Here is a 17,785-nt window from a genome sequence, read left to right on the forward strand (position 1 = left end):
GGATTGCTGCCAGAAGGGCAGAAGAAACAGCTTAGAGAATGTTAATGGGACTTATGAACAGCAGGTTTTAAAGATCTGTGACCTATTATAGGAGAGTATCTTACAACATCATCTTTAATAAGGGCAGGGGGGTGGGGACAGTAGTTCAAGTTTGTGACTTGACTTGAAGCTAATGACACTGCTTCAATATGCAGAATAACAACATTTATATGGCAGAGCTCATGTTATTTATGATTCACAGCAAGGAGTAGATGTTACCGTAAAGCTCATTCTAATACTTCGCCAGAAATTGATACATTGATGCAAAGCCAGATCAATAAGTTTCAAAAAATATGGACTCATTTTCAACTGAATATGTTTGTTTATACCCAGTGGGCAGCTGATTTGAAAAAGCAACCAACCGATTGAGTTTTTATATATAGTAGAAAAAGTCTGAGGTTTGCACAGCTGAATCATGAAGAAAGCAACATAGAAATGCAATTGCTGGAAGTTTTGGTGGGGAAACTAATCAATAGCTTACTTCTTCCCAGTTGTGGAATAAATACAATTCCAAATTTCTTCTTAGTTGAGCTACAGCACATTGCAGTATCTTGATTTTTTAATATCATGTTATCGACATTCATGTAGAAAAGTGTTTGTAGTCAAACTTAAATCAAGGAATACTTGATATAAAGTATAAGTGTAAATTTAAACTTCTACTAAATTTGAAGGTATTACCCTCTGCATAGATGTCCCAAGCAAAAAAAGGGAAGTTAAATTTGAGAAGAGCATTATTTATAATGTGTATGTTTTGTCCTTTAAATACACAGAGATGGAGTTGAAAGCTTTAACAACATAACTTTGCTAACAGAGATTTTCTGTTTCCCCGCAATGCTGAGAAAATCACTGGTGTGAAATGGTGCAAAAGGTCATTTTCCGAACTGACAATTTTAATACAATCATAAGTACAATTCTTGTAGCTATCAAGCTATTGCTATTTCCTAAGCAAAGCAGGTTCATAGAAACAGATCCAAAATGAAAGCCAAACTCAAATGTGGGTCTAACCATGAAAGAGTTTTAAAGTTATGAAGGTGATCCATCTTAATGCAATAATTTGCTATAGGAAAATCCTGACCAATCCAAGGTTATGTGAGACTGAGATCCACCTCCACCTGCAATTTAATACAGTTTAAATTCACTCTTTGGATATCCTGGAGGGTGTTAGGCTGATGCCCATTGTGGGTGAAAGCACTGAAATTGATTTTTTTTTAAATATTCAAAATGCTGTAGACCAGAGAAAGGAATTGAGAACAGCAGTGAGCAGGACTTCAAAGACTAATGATTAAACAGGTAGGATCAAGGGAATCATCACTGTCACTTCCTGTTCAAAGAACTGGTAATGTCCTCCATGTAGTGGCTTCATCTGAGAACGATGCTCAGATCCCCTATTGAAGATGTCATTTCTGTCATGCTTGGACCATCCTTTCTCCGGTATCATTTAACTAAAGACAACAGGCAATTAAGGATGTGCTCTGAAGACCCAACAGCTGATTAGCAAAAGTCCAGTGGAAGTACAGCTCTTGTGTACACTATAGGGATATTTTTTTTATTAGTTGGTTGCTTAAGTACCCGTTTTTATTCTAAAAATTCCAGTATATTGTCCATCAACATATCGCATTAGATCTTTTGCATTACTTGTCTCTTTATGTGATAATTTTTGCAGTACTTCTGATTCTGCAGAATACACCTAAGATTGGAATCTACTGTTCTAAACATCTAGTTTGTATTGACTGCACTTTGTAGAAAGTTAGGAAATTTCATGGCACTAAAAATCTTAGTTAAGCTTCAGAACTCAGCCTTGCAGCACTGTCTTAAAAGTGATATGTATGACTTTCTTCTGACATATCAATGATTTTATTCCATTTTCTTGAATATCATTAACACATTTCAGTGTGAAAGCTAAAAATGAAATCCTAAGAGTGTGGATTTCACTAAGCCACAGGAAGTACTGATCAAACAGTAGCTAGGCAGCAATGAAGCTGGTTTAATATAATATCGTCGAAAGTGGTCTGCCTATATAAGATGTATGATCTATAATCTAACATCTTAAACACTTCCTCTATTGAATTGTATCAGTTTTGTATAGAAGATGCAGTGCAGTACTGTCTGAGAAACCATGTATGGTATTTTGTGATATTTTAATACCTTCAGAGTACTCATCTACCAGAAATTATAATTAAAATCTAATTAGCTATGGGAATAAGATAAGTGTGGGAATGTTTTTCCATTCTCAATACACTGAGCTCAGTGAAACAGCAACAGTGAGGGTAATGGGGTGAGACTGTCCATGTTGCTGTTTTCAGAGCGTTCTTTCAATATGACTCTTTTTCACTAGACCATGCAAGTCTCGTTGCTAACATTGTATTAGTGTGATTTTATTGCAGAATCAAATAATAAAGGCTTAGATTTAAAACAATTTCTTCCTTATCAAGAGAAAATGCTTGCTATGAATGAACAAAACATTTACACTATTCATCATCTAATAGCTACAAAATGTGCAGCTTGTTCCAGGGAGGGTTGATCTTGTTCTGAAATTGATGCTATTAATTATTAGAAAAGCCCTTCAGGAGCTATGCACTTGCACACAGTGCTGGAAGTCCTCTCTTCTACTAACTCATCATTGTGAGTCTGTCCTTCCAAATTTGCCTGGACTATTCATTGTCTCTGGGATTTGAACAGAATGGCGAAAGGCAATTCCTATCCACACAGAGGTAAAAAAAACCCAATAAATTAGTCCCTAAATGAAGGTAGCTTGAATTATCTTTCTAATTCTTGGAGTGAAAGTTGCAGACATAATTTTTTCAGTCATATGAACTTGGTGATTTGATGCAAGAGTTTGAAAATGCTGGGTGAGTATCTCTTTGCACTATTTATGTTGGTTTTCAATAGCACATGGAATGCTAGTAAACATCCAAAAGACTGAAATAAACATTGTGCCCTTGTTTTAAAATTGGGAGACAGGCTAGAGAAATGGTCTGACAGGAACAAAATGCAGTTCAAGAAAGAAAAGTGCAAAGTCCTGCACCTTGGGAAGAACAATCCCATGCACCTGGGGAAGAACAATCCCATGCACTAATATGTGCTGGGGTCTACCAAGTTGGAAAGCAGCTTTGCAGAAAAGGAACTGAGGGTCCTAGTGGACACCAAGTTGAGCATGAGCCAGCAATGTGCCCTTGCCACAAAGAAGGGTCAAGATATTCTGGACTGCCTCAGGCAGCAGTTGAAAGGAGGTGATCTTTCCAATTTATTCAGTACTGGTGGGGCTATGCCTGGTGTAGTGGGCCCAGTTCTTGAATGTCTGCTACAAGAGACACATAAAGCTACTTGCAGAGAGTCCAGCAAAGGGCCATAGAGACGATTAAGAAACTGGAGTATCTCTTACATGCGGAGAGGCTGAGAGAGCTGGGACTGCCCAGCCTGGAGAAGTCTCAGGGGAAATCTTAATATAATGTATGAATACCTGATAGGAAGGAATGAAGAAGAAGGAGAAAGACTTTTTTTCAGTGGTGCCCTGTGACAGGACCAGAGGGATTGGACACAGACTGAAACACAGGAAGTTCCATCAGGAAACATTTTTACTGGCACAGGTTGTCCAGAGAGGTTGTAGAGTCTCCATCCTTAGAAATATTCCAAAGCCTGCTGGACATGATCCTGGTCAACCAGCTCTAGGTGGCCTTGCTTGAGCAGGGCTTAACCAGATGACCTCCAGAGGTCCTTGACAACCTCAATAGTTCTGTGATTCTGAAGTGGACAAGGTTTTTATAGTTCTGTCAGCTCAACATCCATGTTAAGTAAAAAAAAATAAAATGAATAACTGATACAAGTCTCAGTCGAGAATTCAAGGAGTGGAAAATAAATGAAGCACAATATGACCATTCATGTGTGCTTCAGTTGTTAATTTCGTATTACAATATCCAGTCCTTGAAGATGAGTGTGACGGGATCATATGGATTTTTATAGAGGGAGTCAAAGATGGCTTTTTCTCCTCAAAGCAGCTGATCATTTTAATAGGAAGATTTAAATGTAGGATGGAGAAAGCAGAATTGTTGAAGCTGATTTTTAGCACAACATTTTTACATCTTTTAGCAATGATCAGAAAAGGAGTCACTGATACAGTTTGCAGATGACACAAAACCTGGAGGAACAGTAAATAAAGAAGAGAACTGATCAATAAGACAAAGCGTTCTGAGTCTATAAAGCCAGACTTATTAAAAAAAGGTTGGCCATGCATAGCTGGCAGAAAACATTGGCTCTGAGAAAGCCTCGTGTGTAGTGGTAAACTATCATAAACTTGTGACCTAGAAAAAGTCTGTATGACATTGTTATGTAGAGCTGCTCATTGAGATTGAAAAGAATAAAGACAGACTAACTAAATCAGATTGAACTAAAAATCCCTACTGATAATGTTCCTCAAAGTATCCAAGAGCACCAACGGTAAAATAAAAACGTAGAGTCAAATAGAAACAGACTAAAAATAGTCATATGAGTGAAAAACTTAGTGACAGAATTTCTCACATTATATTGTTTGGGCTGTTAGAAAGAGAGACTTCACAGGGGGTTTGTGCTGCCTGGAAAAAACACAGATTGACATCAGTTCCAGCCAACATTGACTAAGTTGACAGAAACAAGTTGTTTCATACTGCCAAGTGAACGACCTGAACTCTAGGCTACCCCAGTGAGAGTGAAAAAAAAGACTAGGACCCAAAAACCAGTGTATACTACATTGCCTTAACCCAACTCCACACTCAAAGAGAGCCCTGGCTCCCGCTATCATTCCATCCATTGCAGGTCTTTCTGCTTCCTCTCCTTATTTCTCTCAGCTTTCTTAGTCTCTTGCTTTTTGCTCTCTGTCATGAAAAACCTTGCTCAGCTAGTAAAATACTAGGAGTATTGTTTTATGCAGGCATACAGACAAAGAGAAGATCTTGAAAAGCACAATGTTTGTACAAATGTGTCAGGTCTCAGAACGCCTTTGTTTCCAGAACAGAAGTTGGAGGTGAAATTGCACCACTTTGTATATTTAATTTAGGGTTCACTGTTTTCTTCTTTCGTGTCTATGTTTATCAGATAAGAGACAGAATCAGAGTTTAACAACTATCATGGCAGCAATACCCAGTTTATTTTTAAGTTATTTTCTCATTCAGAAAGGCTATTTATAGCTACCCTTAATATCATTAAATCCCTGTTTTCCTTTAAGGCTAAGAAGAAGTCTTCAATAGAGTTCTTACTCAATATTTTGCATTTTGATGTTATAAAGCTTTCTTTATCTGCATATTTTTGCCATAGAACTAAGCAAATTGACTTCTGTGCATTTAAAATGCCAACCCTTATTTAACTATTTAATATGAACATTATTCTACTATTCAATATTGTACATGAATAGGTTAAACTGATATTGTTGCCATTCTAGGACAATTTATTTCATCAGAAGTACTACAACAACTCCAAGTGCAATGATTTGCCCAAAGGAATGAAGTAATACACTGGTCTACAAACACAAAAATCTCAAATAGCAGCAGGTTAAGTCCCTTACCTCTGAAACTGATTCTGCAGCAAATGCTGAGCACAGTCACAGTGTCACAGCAAAGAATGTTAGTACGTGGCAGCTGGATAAGAAAAGAAGAAATTAAAATTATTCACGATTTGAGAAATATTTAAAGAAAGATATCTCCCAATTCTACAGAATGAAAAGACAGGTAATAGTTTCTTGAGCATAGTCCTTACATACATGAAAAAAAAAAAAAAGACTCTTCTAATTAGTAAAAGAAATACAGAAACCCATGGCTGAAAAATTACAGTGGGAAAGTACGGATGAGAAAAGAGTTGCTCTGTAGTAGCAGTTATGATATTTAAGCATTAAACCAACGTTTTTTCAGAAGTGATGTTAAATCCCATATTCTGTATTAGCATTTAGTATATTTCTATCCTAGATGTGAGATCAGACTACCTTATCACAGCAGTCCACCCCACTTTTCCAATCTGTGACCTGAGCAGTGCCAGTTGTGGTATGCAGATTCAACAAGACTCTGAATCTAAAGTAGTTACATGTTTTTTGTTCAATTTCCTCCCCAGTCCTTCATTGGAAATCAGCAAATTACTCCAGAGCTTCAGCTTTGTAACATAACACTCCCTTTAGGCTGCTGGATCTAATTGGATTAGGGTTGAATCCAGGTAAATTGCAGCACATAATATTTCTGTGTATTGCACAGAAGACTTTGTAATGTTCCTGGAAAAACTGAGTGAATTTCCCTCAAAATATCACGTGAATGACTTATACTCTGGTATGGGTCTTTTTTTTTTCTTTGTTTTCACTACCTGATCTTCAGGATTGTACAGTCTAGACTCTAACTTCATAAAGATCTCATGAAGATCAATGCTTTTAGTTAAATAAAAAACCTGATCTTTTATAGATAACTTCATGTCATTTCCTTTGGTGCATAACAGCTACAATTCACCTCAGCCTAATGGACTACAAAATCAAAAGATTCATTACGATAATTTTCAGACCTGCATGTAACAGCATAAACATATCTGTATTATATTCGTTGTGATAATTTAGATGATGTCACTTAAACAGCACATTGCAAGTTGTTGTAGTTTAAACTTGAAAAAATTTATACAGAATAGTGGACAGTGTATATTTCTGTTTAGGAGGCAGTAGTCTCATTTGTATAACTTGAAAACGTACATACACCACTACTGTAATATTACTGGTGTGTACACATTTCTGCATATAAAGACACTTTTTCCAAAATATTCATGTGTACAAAAATATATCTCAGCTGATGTTTTGGTATATGTATAGCATTATATGAATGACCTGAGGAGCAAGGCAACAGCCAAGGCAGGGCTAGGGTGACGTAAACACCACATTTTGATGCATAGGGCTAACTCAAAGAATTAACCATAAAATATTTTTCTCTTACATGCTGTTTCTATATAATCTTTATGTTAGCATCTAGACCTCTGATCCCATAGAACTTAGTCCTGATGTATGATCTACCAAAGCTTCTGACTCAGCAGCTGTCAATTTACTCTAGCCAGTTGATTTATCTGTAGACAAACATAATTAATCTTCCTGTAGAGGTCCTGCATCCTCTATAGAACTACAAAGAGAGCTGATCTTGACATGTATTTCTCTCCGTCCTGTCTTTCTGAACGAAGTGCCTCATCCACATGCATCAGCAGTTTTTAACTTGCATGTATGAGTTGAATATGGGACAGGTGCCCATAAAATGTCTCTGAATAGGGTTGGTCAGTCAACAGGAATCTCCTTCCCTAGCACCCATGTGTCAAAAGTAACTGCACTTTCTCCACAAACACCTACTGAAAATGCTTGATTAAGATACATTTAGGGTACATCCCTATTCACAGCTATCCAGCTATCACACTTGTGAGGTTACACAGTGTTTACGTAGCTGTTGACTGATGGGGTCCGGTTACTTGGTGTACTGGAAAATAAACTTAGGAGAAAGAAAAAGTCTCTGCCAAACCTACATCTGATGCAGCAAAAGTCCAGGAACTCATAGCTAGTGTAGGGGAAAAGGGAGAACAGATCAGGACTGATCTCTTTCAATACAGTTTTCTATTATATTTTCTTAGTCTTACATAAAGATACACCAGTACCTAGAGGTATGCTACCCAAGCCTAAGAGAAACTTTGAGTTATATTCCCAAGCGTGATTTAGCGCAACAAGCTAACTAGGTCTGTGTAGGAGGTTTGTGGTGTTACTGTTAGTCATCATGTTATTCAAGTTCTGCCCACTGGAAGTCAATAGTGATGTTCCTGTTCCTTATTTAGGGCTGAGGAATTGCTAAAGCTGGCACAGGATTAGATTTCTGGTTTTGTTTTATCACACTTCGCAAGATCAGTTTGGATAGCAAGGGGAGACTTGAATATCAGGTTCCCGCTATGTAAAAAATATGTAAATATTTAAACTGGCTATCAATGCCACAGATGGAGAATATGTTTAACATCAAATCTGCTGCTAGCACTTCATGAACAACAGTGAATTTGCCTAAAAATGTAATTTTGTAGAATTAAAATAATAGATAACATTCTATTTTGCTTATAAATGTTAGACAAACATTTCAGGTTTTAATTAGAGCTGCTCTCCCCCTTACTTTATCTGCATAGATAAATCACCTTTTACACATTTTGGTCCTATCAGAATTTGTAGTGCGTTGCAGAGAACATGTATATTCCACTGGTTGAGCACAGCTATTAGTAATTTAGCAATTAGTAGTACCTGAAAGAAAATTTTTTAAAAATCACTGATTTTTTAAACCTACAGCTGAATCTAAATGAAACAGAACAACACAGGGTATCCTACTCTGGCACAGGCTGCACAGAGAAATAAACAATGGGAAAAATAACTTTTCAGCTTTTTGATAACAGGTAATACAGTTCAATATTTATCTTTTCACATCTGTGCAACCTTGCTGATAACCCTACAGAAAATTCAGATGCAAACAATAATATTCAAGTAAATAATTTTTAGCATACATTTGACAATTCTGTTGACTGATACTCCTTTTTGTGTATTTTATTTCAAGTCCAAATAGAAGGTGTATTCTCCCCTGACCCTTGTCCAGTCTCCTGTGAATATTTACTGAACATCAAAGGAAAAGAGCAATGTTCCCTGAAGCTATGGTCTCAAAGGACATAAACTCTCTAAACCATCATGCTTAGGATGCCACTGCAGCTTCTGCAAACACTGATGAATCGTTCTCCTGCATCTGCAGATTTATGCCTTAATCCATTGCTGACTTAGTAATAATAACGAGACATACTGATACGGCTGTAAATACAAAGCTAGCACAACTTCTAACCTTCTCTTTTTTCAGCTGGCTTAGGGCATTTTTTAAAGCAGTGAATTCTTGGAGTGAAGATGGAGTTCAGCAGTGACCAGGACACTGGAGTTGAGTGCATGTCGGGGATTGGCTCAAGGAGCACAGACATGAGTCCACCAAGCAACTGTACGAGCAGAGCCCATTTTAGTTGACATAAGTAGGCCTTAGTTAGCTTGTCTATTAGGCCGTGGGAAAGGGGGGAACGGAAAAGTACTAACTAAGGCAGGGTTAGGATATTTTTGAAGAGATAAGAGTCAGAAGAATGTGGGATGCGCATAGCTAGCTAAACCTAAGTAGGTGGAGTAAGTAAATGTGCTTAGCCTATTAGATAGAGACAAGTATGCATAATTATGGTATTTGGTATAAATGCACGCTATCTCGGGCAATAAAGTTGAAGTATGCTTTATCACTCATATTGGGTCGGCTGCATTTCTTCCTCCGTCCGCTCGGGTCTGGAACTCTGTTGGGACTTTTCTCGGCAATTGGCGCCCGAACCGGCGATCCGAAGCGGCGGATAGAAGCAAAAGGCGCCGGGAGAGCAGCGACCGGCGGGCAAGAGCGACCGAACACTGTGCTGCGGTGTGTCGACTCCGAAGCCTGAACCGACTGAAGTTCGCCAGTGCTGGGCTACAGGAAACAAGGGCTGCAAGAGGTCTCTTAATTTAGCAAGAGGTACCGTACTATAATGATGAATAACGGAGAAATAGATTAAAAATGATGAATAATGAAGAGATAGATAACAGAGAAACGGATTAAAAGTGATAGATAATAGAGAAACGGATTAAAAGTGATAGATAACAGAGAAACGGGTTAAAAGAGATATAGATAACAGAGAAACGGATTAAAAGTGATAAATAACGGAGAAACGGGTTAAAATGATGAATAACAGAGAAATGGATTTAGAAGTAGCCCTAGATTTTTTACAAAGCTTTTTAGAAAAGCAGGGGTTTGATTATAGTTGCGTTAAACAGCTAGCTGGTCTAGTAGCAACGGGGAAAACTAAGGGGTGTTTTCAGGATCCTGATTTATTGTTTGATGAAGGAGAGTGGAGGAAATTGGGGGACGTGTTGTGGGATATGGTCATAGACGAGGATAAAACAGCTAAGAAACTGATGAAACCGTGGAGGGAAGTAATTAATAATATTAAGCGTCATAAAGTGAAAAAGAATTTAGCCGCGGTAGCTTCACAGAAACTCGGCAAAATGGAGCCTTCCGCTCCGCCGATGGAAACGGGCATATCTGCGTTATCAGCGAAGAACCTTAAAAGACTATTAACTTGGTGCAGAGACAATAGGTATCCTGCTGACCTGTCAGGAGTTTTTCAAATAGAGACTTGGAAAAAGATGGGAACTGTGTTGTGGAAGGCAATTAGTCACCGCGAAAGATATATTCTCGGCCTTGTAACCATCTGGAAACTGATAAATACTACAGTGAAGCAATTAAAACCTGAAAAGACTGTTACGAGCATTAGTGACTCAAAACTTGAACTTTGGGTGAGAACAGCAAGTCCAGAGGATTGGTGTCAGACAACTTACTCAAAGAACCTGTGAAAGCTGAGAATGCTAAAGTCGTAAACACGTGTACTATCAGTTCTTTTACCAATTTTACCAATCTGCTTTTCCTGCATTTTAACCCTCTAACTTCCACAAGAGAACAGAAGAAGTCACTGAAAATAGAACTGGACAACAGAACTGTGTGACAGATTAGATCAGCTAATAGCAAGTGAATCTGACAGTCGGCAATGTGGACATGATAATCGTGACGGGAAAGGGGGTGCTTCTGGGGACTCAGGGTATAAAACTTAGAAGTTAAGGAAGCACTGGTTTTGGAATTGGCAGTAGAGAATGCTAAAGTTTGCTATCAACATGTTATTTGTGAGTTTTACAGTGCATATTATGTGCTGCTGTTTATTGCCTCCCTGAAAGTCAAGCAGCTTGTCAGGAATGTGAGTTAATTGTTTTACTGGCTGTTGTTAGAATTGTTTCTTTGTGGTATAAGTGCACCGTAAAACTTTGTCTCCACTTTTCCCACTCACGCCGCAAGCAGCCCTGTGCTTTTCCGTGGGGTCAGAAATTACTGTTTTCAGTCGTGTTCATAAAAAATCGGTATTGGGAGGTGTTTCAAAACATAGGGAAGCACTTGGAAATATGAGGAAAGAAGATCTTGTAAAATATTGTAATTAATGGTGGCTGCTGTATAAGTTAAATGATTGGGAAAAGTGTCCGGGGAATAGAATCTTGAAGTATAACACCTTGTTGCAATTAATGTTGGTTTTAGGGTGAGAAAAGTAAGACAAAATAAATCCCTACAAGAGATCATTAAATCATTTCAGACAGCTGAGAGAGAGTTAACTGATAACACGCAGGTCACAGTAAACTTGCCGAAGTCTGCACAATGTTTTCCTTATTAGCCTGTTTTCTTTTTGGGTATCTGTTTAAGCGTGTTGCAATTTTGGTAGGTCTTTGTTATATGGTACAGTAAGTTCACAGACTGTTAAATCATGAGAATCAGTTGACTCAAAAGGTGCATTTTGTGATAGTACAAAAGATCATGAGTAATTTAGTTCCTTACTGCATGAACATGATGTTAAGATTTTATGTGTAGTAGCTGTTATATTTTTTTTCTAGCGTACTAGCTTTATTCCAATATCCAGACTTGCGCAACTCTGTGACAGGCTGTCTCTCATCTCGGTGCACTAAATTTGGCCTTTTTGTATGCACATCAAGTGAAGAATCATGGTTTTAGAATAACAGTTGTAGCACACCAGATGAGACACTATAAAAAAAAAAAAAAAAAAGGCCTTGCCCAGTCCAGCTTGCTGCGGGGGGGGGCGGATGCCAAATGGGGCTCCAGCGCGCACTGACCCATTTTGTCAGGGAGACCCAGAGGTATCTCCACCTGGCTGAGCGGTAAGCGGTTCAAGGTGCAATGCAAAAAATTGAAATATTGTCTTAAATTGGTGTAAGTGTGATCCATCTGCTTATTTGAACTTGGTATATGGTTTTCGTATCTGAGCTCAGTATTTTAGCTTGCATATTCATATTCGGTACCAAAAGAATCTTGTTTGGGGAGATAATTACAATGGGAACCGGTTCCACTGCTAAAATTCCACCTTGCTCCCCCTTAGGATGCATCCTTACACATTAAAGTAATCGCTTATATTGTTAGAAAAGCATTTAAATTGTTAAAATACTATGATAGATGTGAACTTGGGGTATTGTATGAAGTTATGAAGTTGTATTTAAAGGTTGCTGGAATGTGAACTGATTTGGATCTAGGACAATAGAATAATGGATTTATGTTTATTATACTGGTTTATACTGTTTTTTGACATCTCTAAATTGTAAAAGGTAAATGGAGCTAAGGAATGTGACTATTGCTGAGCTACTTGAAATTGCATATAAAGTGTATTATGGCTGAAATGAAATGGGAAAACAAAAGAGCAAAATATCCCAGGCCTGTGTGTAGCTCATTGTAACTGAGAAGTTTCCCAGAGCCTCCTACTTCGTACCAGTCCGTGTGCCAGCTGCGTGACCTTGGTTATATCTACACTGCACAGAAAGAAAAAACAACTGGAAAAACCTGGCTGCCCGCTTTTAAAGCAGTGAAAGGGGAGTTCTCTCTCCCCCCACTGCAGCGATGTAATACTGAATGGAGCAGTCCGAGGGTGAAGTTTAAAGGCATCCTGAGCAGACCCGTAGTTCTAATGAAACTGGACAATTAAACCAAAAATTTGTTGATGGACTTATCCTATGGTAATTAATTGTACGAGACTTCTTAGTAAATTCACCATGCTAGTTTTTGAGGGCATGGGAGACAACGAAAGAAAGGCCGTTTTTTGAGACAAACGGAATGCCAGATATGGAACAAAGTTTTAATACGTGAATTCTTGTATTTGCCTAAAAGTCCTATACCTCTCTTGGGTCAGGATTTGTTAAGTAAATTGTAAGCTCAAATAACGTTTTCTGAGAATTCTGTTTAGTTGCATATCCTACAAGAAGGTGCTTGGATGGTGCAGATCTGCTTGTGCAAGTGAGAAATCTTCAAGGAACTTAGCAGCCAATGTTTTTGATAAAGCAAATACTACACTGAGAAATCTGAAACAGGACTTCAATCCGGTAAGGGAAAACAATATCCAATAAATATGACAGCCAAAATGGAGTTAGAAACTTTGAAGAATGAATTTATGACAGCTTTACAGGATGACTGCATTTGATTGGACTTACAGATTTGTCTGTGAAACAACCTGTGGCTATTGTGGGACAGTATGATGAGAATGCTAACAGACTAATATACCAATTGTCACTCTGATCAAGAAAATGCAGGGAATGAATTTAAGTCTTAATAGGCCATGATCCTTTTGTCATATATGTACCATTTGTGAAATTTAATTCTGATTTTTTTTTAATTTGTAATCTATGTCTTTGTCAATTGCACTAGCTGGTTTTCTTAACAGCACAGCTTTTGGTATGCATAAATGTAAAATGTAAATTGCTGCAGAACCTGCAAGTCTCTAACATCAGGTCATAGGCCATACTTGTATTTGGTCTGATCCTACATACTTGCACAGTTTTTGTTGATGGTTTTGGGAAGTCTCATAAAGCTGTAGTGGTTTAGCGTGAAGATAGCGATTAGCATCATTCTGTGAAAATTATTGAAAGTTCAACCCAATTAGCAGAACTTGGCACAGCTTTAAATTATTTAGAGATTTTTAAGGGGGAACCTCTAATTTGATTTGCGATTTTGAGTATGTAGTCAAGATCCAACGCACGTATCTGATTCTGAACCGTGTTTTTGTTTTGTTTTGTTTGTTTTGTTTTGTTTTGTTTTTTAAACAAAAAGGGGAATTGTCAGGGGGGTTGTGTGTGGTGAGTCACTTGTATCTAAGTGGTGCAGCCTAAATTTGCCCTGTGATGAAACACTTTCTAAGTATGACCCAAAACCATGCTAAATCAGAAAGAACCTGCATTAGTTATGGTCAAATCACTAGTTAACGTTCAATGGAAAAGGCCACACCAATTGATAACCTGGGGGAGAGGTTATGCTTATGTTTTTACAGATCAAGAGCTGCAATGGTTGCCAGCACGAAACGTGAAACCTGTGTTATCTTCCTGACAATGATTGTTGCAGCTGCTGTGTTTTGGATGCCTGCGCAGACAGGGACTAGCATGTGGATTACTTTGGCCAACATGACTGACCATCTATGTGCCTGGCTGCGATGTCTCTGGAAAGGGCGTTCCACACATGCTTGGTTGGTGTCTTCCTTGATGACTACAGCAGCATCACACGACTGTTTCAAATAGTGGTTGATGCAGAGGCATTGCAACGAACTGTAATAATACTAACACGGCACTTTGGATTAATTGCCACCTGGAAGCAGACATCGAACCACAGGAACTGGAATTGCTGGCATCTATGCCCATGGATGCTTGTATTCAGCCGGTTTGTGAAAAGTGTCAGAACAGTATACAAGAACATGAATGGACAAAACTACAAAATGTTAATGCTACTCTTGGTGACTACAGATATGAAACTCGACGGTGTAATGCTTCACAGAAGAATGCAAGGGATGTCATTGACAGCGACCCTAAAACCTCCTGTATGGTGTATTCTTGATCTGTGAAGATAGAGCCTGACCAGGAATTCCTTCTAATGCTGTTGGAGGACTGTGTATTTTGGGACTATTAACTCTCTTAACGCCCAATGTATCTATGATAATAGATCACAGAAGAGCAAGACGAGAAAAACACTTTTTGCGTGTATATGAGTCAAAATGTGATGATAATGTAGATTATTGAGGATCAGGGTTAAGGGTTTTAGGATCTCTTGTATCTAGTGTTGGCACAACTAAAGCTTTAAATACTTTAGAAAAATTAGGATGCTGGCTAGTTAAGCAAATAAACAGAACTTCTAAGGCTTTAAGTGGACTTTTGTTAGATGTAGATTCTGTAAGACATGCTACACTGCAGAATACAGTCACAGGAGACTTTTGTTATTAGCCCATGGCCATGGATGTGAGGAATTTGACGGAATGTGCTGTATGGATTTACAGAATAAGTCGAGATCCATCCACGAGGAGATTAAACAACTTACGGACCACTCACAGAAGATCAGAGAGGATGTAGGCCTCTTTGGCTTAGAGGGCCTCATGAACTGGTTTGGACTAGGAGGATGGGTAAAAGGGCTTTTGCAGAGTGCTCTGGCTCTCTTAATCATAGTAGTAGTTGCATTAATATGCTTGAGTTGTGCTATATCATGTATTAAGAAGATTTTAGAGCAGACACTTGGGCAGGCTCTGCTCATTAATAAAAGAAAAGGGGGGAGATGTCGGGGATTGGCTCAAGGAGCACAGACATGAGTCCACCAAGCAACTGTACGAGCAGAGCCCATTTTAGTTGACATAAGTAGGCCTTAGTTAGCTTGTCTATTAGGCCGTGGGAAAGGGGGGAACGGAAAAGTACTAACTAAGGCAGGGTTAGGATATTTTTGAAGAGATAAGAGTCAGAAGAATGTGGGATGCGCATAGCTAGCTAAACCTAAGTAGGTGGAGTAAGTAAATGTGCTTAGCCTATTAGATAGAGACAAGTATGCATAATTATGGTATTTGGTATAAATGCACGCTATCTCGGGCAATAAAGTTGAAGTATGCTTTATCACTCATATTGGGTCGGCTGCATTTCTTCCTCCGTCCGCTCGGGTCTGGAACTCTGTTGGGACTTTTCTCGGCAAGTGCACACTAAACAAGTTTGCCAATGATACTAAATTAGGAGGAGTCACTGATTCCCTCAAAGGGTAGAGAGGCCTTAGAGAGAAAACCTGATAGATTAGTGTACTGGGCAGTCACCATATGGAATTTAACAAGGACAAATGCTGGATTCTGCACCTGCAATGATGTAATCCTGGGTGTACATATAGACTGGGGAACAAAAGGCAGGAGCGCAGCACTGCAGAGGCAATCTGGGGGTTTTCACTGATGGTAAAGTCAATATGAGTCAAAGATTTGCACTCACAGCTAAAAGGGCCAACCATATTCTGGGGTATGTTAAGCACAGTATAGCTAACCGGCTAAAAACCATGATTGTTGTCCTACTATATTTAGCAGTGGTGCAGCCTCACCTAGAGTACTGTGTGCAGTTTTGCACATCACCCCCTGACCCCGCCCCACCCCGCAATATAAGAAGGACATAAAAATATTAGAATGAGTCCGAACAAGGACAACAAAGATGGTGAAAGGACTAGAGGGCATGACTTATGAGGAGTGGATAAAGAGATTAGATTTATTCAGCTCAGAAAAGAGGAGGTTGAAGGGTGCTGCCTACAACTTCCTCACAAAGGCAATTTGAGAGAAAGGTGCTGATCTCTTTCTTCTTTCTGATGTCCAGTGATAGGACACAAGAGAATGGCTTAAAGTTCCATTGGGGGAAGTTCAGATGGTCAAGCACTGGAACAAGACCCTCAGGGAAGTGGTCATGGCCTCAAGCCTGTCAGTGTTCCAGAACCATTTGGTCAATGCTCTTAGATATAAGGTTTAAGTTGCCCTATGTGAAGACAGGATTTGACTCCTGTTTCTACAGCAACAATTGTTTTCCTTATAAACCAAGACAAAACATTCTATTTCAGCCTTCAGTCATGTGTCTTGTCCTAACTAAGCACAGTTTCTTAACTGCGCAGATCATTTACGTGTCTTAACACGTTTTCGACATTTTTTTTTTGTGCTCACACTGCGACCTTACCCCTGAAAAGCTTTGACTACTTTTCTGGTTCCTTACAAAGGTATTTAGCTAGTTATGAGGCTTACACAGCAGTGAGATCTGTTGCTTACAGCAAAATAAATCACTGTCTAGATTCTCCGAAACTTCTGGTGATCTCTGCTGTGTTCAGAGTAGGCAGAGTTCAGTATTACTCAATGCAGCAAACAGTTGTATTAAGAATACATGTGCTGTGCTAAAACAGTAGTTTAGGACTATATATGCCATGCAATTTTGTATTCTGCTGTTGTTGTGGTGGTGTGTTTTGTTGTTGTTTTTTGGTTTTGTTTGTTTGTTTGTTTGTTTGTTTTTCCTTTTAGTGGACAACAGCCTGCAATAAGACACAATATGAATAATTTTCTACATCATTTTCCTGGATCAGCTCCCTCAGTAATTTGGTTTAAAAACCCCCGCAAACATCTAGATCATTCCTAGATTCTGGAGCATTCATCCCATAGATTGCTGTTTTCTTATTGGCTGCAAATCTTTTTGAAGTTTCAGATGAAACACAATAGGCATTTTTGTACAACATGTAACACAGACACTATTATGATGGCAGAAGCTTCTCTTGCTCCTCTTCAGTATCTTACATTCTCCTTTTGTTATTGACATCTCTTTAACCAGGTGTATCTATTATGTTTTAATCACATTCACTATCTTAAGTTTAAATTTATTTTTAATTTTCTCTGCAATTATAGCTCCTGCTTTGATTAGCTTTCTGGATAATTTCTTTGTATAAACTTTAAGCATTAACAAGTATGGATAACTACAATTATATATATTTAAATGATATTTTACAGCTTTGTATATAAAACTATCAGCATGTTAGGCTATTTAAAAAGAAACAGGCTGAGAGATTCCTTTTACTCACTCAACACATTTTCCTCACTAATTTCATATTGCTCTGTTAATAGCATTCACGGGAAACATTAATAGCAAGTTCAGCTTACAGCAGGAACATAATTGTTTAGTTCAATTTAGAAGTTCTATAATGATAATCAGTTGAAGCAAAGTTTTCGTTATAACTTGTCATAGGGCTCTGTCACCAAGCAGCCATGTGATGAATCCAGGTAATGTGTCCACTGAGGAGAGAAAGAGAGAAATGAGGCAAGACAGTGCACAATATAGTGTAGCTGCAAGGGAAAC

Source organism: Columba livia, chromosome 2 (assembly GCF_036013475.1).
Source record: "Columba livia isolate bColLiv1 breed racing homer chromosome 2, bColLiv1.pat.W.v2, whole genome shotgun sequence".
Lineage (NCBI taxonomy): Eukaryota > Metazoa > Chordata > Aves > Columbiformes > Columbidae > Columba > Columba livia.